The sequence below is a fragment of the Carassius gibelio genome, chromosome B25, assembly GCF_023724105.1.
Source record: "Carassius gibelio isolate Cgi1373 ecotype wild population from Czech Republic chromosome B25, carGib1.2-hapl.c, whole genome shotgun sequence".
Lineage (NCBI taxonomy): Eukaryota > Metazoa > Chordata > Actinopteri > Cypriniformes > Cyprinidae > Carassius > Carassius gibelio.
In genome coordinates, this window is record NC_068420.1 from 8,342,277 (window position 1) to 8,348,049 (window position 5,773).

Consider the following 5,773-nt stretch of genomic DNA (forward strand, 5'->3'; position numbering starts at 1 on the left):
ATTTACCTCAGGTTAGTCATCAGTGTCCACAGCTCTTTAGTTCACTAGATAATTTATGTTTAGAGAAGAGATTTTCGTGAAATATTAGACTATATACTCATATTTTACTTTACCTGTCAGTGATGTCTTAATAATTGAATGTACAGTATGTTTAAAATAATCTGTTATAAAACAGCCACTGTGTAAATGAATACATTTCAACAACAAACAGGATTATGTGCAGTTTACATTTGCACACTTGTTTGATTGTTGATTATTATATTAAAAAAATAAATTGTGATTAATACATAGTATTTAAGTTTGGGCTCTGTTGTTAACTGTAACATATATATAATTTTTTTTTTTTTTTTTTTTTTTATGTTAACAGCTAATTTCTCTAAGGATGCATTGGACTATGTTGGGCAAGCGATACGTTTTCAGATCATTGTAGCAACCTCTATCTTGAACACTTTAGCTTCAAATCATGCTTTTACACTGTAAAAGGGCAGGGGAAAAAGAATTTAATAAATTATCAATCTTTGAGGCCAAAGGTTTACAATGGCTCTTAATTATTATAGTTTGTAAGTTTCCTGAAGCTAATTACCCTGAAAGGAACTTAAAAATGAGCTTATGCATCAGTTCTCCAAAACAGCTCCCTATTAAATTCAATAAATTGTCCCTGTTGTGCAAAATCATGTGTAGATTTGGCTAATGCTTCTAAAGAACTTACCAGGTAGATTTGTCCAAAAAAAAAAAAATTATTCTGAGCTTGGTTGGATCCTAAAGACCGGTCGGTTTTGTTCTCCATATATATAAATATATATATATATATTTTTTTTTTATTTTTTATTTTTTTTTACAGCAGATGAAGGACAAGCATAGCACTTTGACGTACTGTATGAATGTTACAATAGGATCTCACTTAGTGCTTGACTGCTGAAAGCTCATACATCCTATCATCTTAAAAGTTTGACATAGCTGCTCTGTACGGTCAATTGCGGCTCGTCTCAAATTAACTTTGCATTGGCTTGTACAGTAGAAGCTAGTAAATCCACTAGATTCTCCATGGCTTTATTCTTCTCTCCAGCTAATCTGGGCTATGTTTTTGTTTAGTTTGCCAGTTTTGGAGACGGCAGACAACCTTCCCTTCTTGTCCAACTTTGTTCAGCGAGCAAATGCAACCTTGAGGGTGTAGAGTGCCACAGAACCCTGATAAATCATATTAGAAGAATACTGCAGCATATAGCCAATTACGTTCACTCAAGGCTGGGAAGAGACTGGGAGAACTGACACACATGTTTGTTGCCAGCAAATATGTGCGGGCATGGTTTGTTTTGTTTAGAGGACTCTGGAGAATCAGGGCACTCGGGTGGAGACACAACGGAATAGAGTTGACATTGTGTTCCACTTGGGCGACTACTTAAGGAATGGAAAATAGTCAACACCACCATAAACAGGTAGTTCTCATCCTTTGAAGTGTAATTTCACACCATGGGCAATACAGAATACCAAAAACACACAAATAATGAAGGTAAAAAAAAAAAAAAACACAGCCATTGGTTACCACACCATGGTTACATCATTGGTTGAGACAATATATTATCTTATAATTTATTATTATTTAATTAATTTGCAATTAGCAAATTGTATACAAAATGTACATATTAAAATATAAAATGTTAAAATTATAAATATACTATAAATATAGCAAATAGGATAGATTTTTACATTTTTTACTGTAGCCAAACCAAATATAAAACTTAAATCATTTTCATTAATTGAAATGAAACTAAAAAATAATATAAATATTAGATAAACATTTGAGATTAAAATTAGAATTAGAAATGTTGGCCTGAAATAAAATAAGTTGAAGTATTAATATTACTTAAAAAACAAAACAAAATGAAAACTGAAAATAATAAAAATATTAGGTGGATAAGCTTGGGCTTAAAAAATGAAATAAATGAAAATCATAAATACTGGCTTGAAATAAAATGAGTTTAACTTAAACAATAATAGAAAAATAAAAACTCAAAACTGACAAAAACAAAAAACAAAATTACTAACACCTAAACTAAAATTAAAATGACAATTGTACAAATAAAAGTTATATAACAGCTACATAATAGTATACAAAAGAACACTAAAATTTACATTTAGGATTTAAATTAAATCACTGGGCTGATGACTTAGCAATGTGAAGAATCCTTGTTGTTTTTACTACAAAGTGAAGAAAGAATAAAGCTGTTCTTGTCATTCTTTATCACTATTATTCCCACTGCTTGGTTGTGTTACAGATGTGGTAAATGAGAAATATTTTGAAATTAAATGACCTGGTAAACCTAGTCTTTTAGATGAAGAGATTACATTATCACAGGGAAGGATAAAAGTGAGCAAGCTAAGATCTAAATTTGGCACAAAACTGATGTTGAAAACAAAGATAATTCGGAGGGAAAAGGTATGGAGCAACTGGGTAAACCCAAGAGAGCTCATGCATTTTTCATTATCAAGGAATACAGTCACATCATCTAAAAAGTTAAGAATATATCACACATCTGAAGGGAAAATAAAGAAAGAAAGCTTTAAGAGCATCATATCCGGAATTTAATAATAATGAATATGGAAACAGTTTCAGACTGGAATAGATACAGATGTCACTGAAGTGGATTAGTAAGAGATTTACAATTATCAAAAATGGTCAGAAGTCAGGTTTCAAATTGGTCACTTGTCTTTATAACACAAAACGTGGTAGTTTAAATCACAGAATGTATTATTTGTATATTTACATTATGACAAGTACATATTTTGAGCTTCAACCATGGCTCAAAACTAGATTGTTTCTTTATTTCTAGGGTTGTGCTTCAAAAACCTTTTGGGTTGTGGCTAGAGGGTTAAAACCTGTTAGCTGCAACCAAGCTCATCGGAAATTAAATATGAAAAATTCACACTTTTTGTTTTTCCACAAAGTCTGAGAAAGAAAGAAACAATGAGAACTCAGACCACAAACTGTCAAGTTGATTGCCGCATTGTCAACAATAATGGCAGACACAGCTTTACAGTGTATCCATTCACAAACGCAGAAAACGCAAACACACACTCGTCAAACGGAACCCACATATCACAATACTGTCAGCCGTCTGAGTGTTTCTGTACAGCTAATTCTCCAGCCCTTATCAGTCTCAGTTTAGCTTCCCATGTCCTGTGCTGTCAAACACAGCCGCTGTTTTTAAAGTTTAATCCTGTTGTCGGTGTTTGCTCTCAGAGTCAGCGAAAACTCCAGACAGCGGTAATTAATGGCCAGATGTGCGGCCATCCTCGCTGATTAGCGATTTGACACACCACACAACTGAGTAAGTGGTCAATTGTGAAGTAAACACATAAGGAGGCAAACAACATCTAAATAAAAGCTTAGAATAGACCTGAAAAGTAAAGGAAAAGCTAAGCCCCAATTTGTGCTAACTAATATGTATCTCTGCAAATAATGCTACATCTCTTTCTTAATCGTGAGAAATCAATGTTATTTAAAGAACTCATCAAGGATGAATATATCTGACCACAATACAGTGAAATCAGCATAACGGTGCAATATTATTTAAAATAACTTTTCGATTTTCATACAAACCTAATTTAAAGTGCAGTTAGATTATGTGATGCGAAGCTTAATTTTTAGCAGCCTTTAAGCTACTCCAGTCAGTGTCACATGATCTATCAGAAATCATTTTAATATGCTAATTTCCGGCTCAGAAAATATTCATTGATGTCATGCTGCCAATATATTTGTGGAAACTGTGCTGAATAGAAAGTTCACAATTTTTGAAACCGGACTTCAGAGTGCATGCTTTTGATAAGAATATCATCATTTCGGTGTAAATTATAAAAACTTGATTATGTAAAAACGGTGACTTCATGCATATGTATTATGTGTTCAGTCTATAGACATGTGTGAGTTTCTTTATAAATTGACAGCACCAACTACTGTCCTCCCTGCTGAAAAGAAATAATGTAAAAAAAAAACTACAGGCACCATTAAGAAACTTTAAGGGTTTTACTGGTTATAATGGGATTTGTATCAATTTTTCCTGGACACTCTAATGCACCCTGTGGGTCTCTACTGGTAATTGTGTAGATAAATGAATCACAATGGAATATGTCCCAAAACACAATACAGAAAACTTTTTTTATGGTTTTAATGGTTAAAAGTTGAATGGTTGATGGTTTGTAATGTCTGCACTGGTATTTGTATTTGTGGTGGAAACCATACAATTTTTCTGTGATGGTTCTATTGTATTTTTTTCCCTTCTTCATTAGCAGGGCTGGCATGTGTAATAAAGCGTTTTAGTCATTTTTGTGATCTACAATAAACTTATCAAACACACACACGGATAAGAAAAACTATTCCATTTTGTTTTTCATTTAAACATATCATAATCTTAAAACCCCAGATTTTTACCCAAAACATTTTACATTAATTTTTTACAAAAGTAAACATAAGACATAGAATAAAAGATTAAGTATTGCTGGCTCAGTTTTCAACATCCTTTGGGTCACAAATGCCTACTACAATAACAGAATGATAAATCTTGTTGATCAAGGACAGACAGCATAACTACTTTAATGTTTGTTCATAGCTTCACAGTTTATTGAGCTGTAAGAATCCCACAACCTGACCACAATAAGACACCGGGCACAGGAAGCTTCTCAACAGGCCGGGGAAACTATTTATACCACCTCATGCTAATTAGCTGGCATGCTAGAGAGGACAGCCGGAGAGCAACCAAACCAAAGAAACTCTCTGCCAGACTGAAACCCTGATTCAACAAGCAACTTTCTATAAAAATACTAACAAATACCATCAAATACTCTGATTGGAAATCTGTCTTGTTGGTAGGGAAGTTGGATCTCCTCAGGTTTTCTAAAAGTGCTGAGAAAATACAATGAAACCAAAAAATGTTGAGTACTTACATCTTCATGTTGTATGTCCTTAATGATGCAATATAATAATCCCAAAATGACAGCTAAGCAGCTGATGCTGTTGATTTTCAGACATTAACGTAAAACCAATGTCCCAAATAAAAGGAAAGTCAGTTCACTTGGCGGCCATCTTGGAAACACCTGGAAGATGCCATTTGCTCTGTAGTAAACATTCATGCAAGCTTCTTTCTAATTATATGGAAAAAGACTGCAATCTCCAAAAAAATATTAAGGATTATTCACAAATAATGTAAAACTTAGCAATAAAATCTGACAGCTATTGAAATGTAGTCCTGAAAGATATCTTAATAGTGTAGATAGTTCTGATTAAGGTTGAAAAGCATTATGGGTAATGCTGTCATTATCTTGAAAAACTGTAACGCCCAACATATTTTTATGTGAGTTTTTATGTGAAAAATATATAATATAGAGTTTTTTTATGATATGTCTGTCATGTATACATATACAGTTTTAAATAAATGTAAAATAATTAAGTAAATGCTAGTGCTGTCAAATGATAATCACATCCAAAATAAAAGTTTTTGTTTACATAATATACGTGTGCTGTGTATGTTTATTATGTATATTTAAATACAAACATGTATAAATTTAAGGGAAATATGTTAAGTTTATATGAACTATATTTATATATAATATAAAATATAAGAAATTAAATATATAAATGTATATGCATGGAAATATTTCCAGTATTTTTATATATAGGATTTAATACTAAATATGTTTAAAATTAATCTATATTACATTCTATTTTTCCCCAAAAAATATATTCCTTTGATTTAAATAATTTCACAATATCACTAAA

The 5,773-nt window shown here is 32.0% G+C and overlaps 1 protein-coding gene across 1 annotated transcript in view; it reads right to left on the reverse strand.

The window, feature by feature from the left end:
• lrrc4ca (leucine rich repeat containing 4C, genome duplicate a) overlaps positions 1–5,120 on the reverse strand; it is a 163,345-nt gene extending 158,225 nt beyond the window's left edge. The window contains exon 1 of the mRNA XM_052597735.1: positions 4,942–5,120. The gene's annotated coding sequence lies outside the window, so the exon portion shown is untranslated. The remainder of the gene's footprint in view (positions 1–4,941) is intronic.
• Between the last annotated feature and the right edge of the window lie 653 nt (positions 5,121–5,773).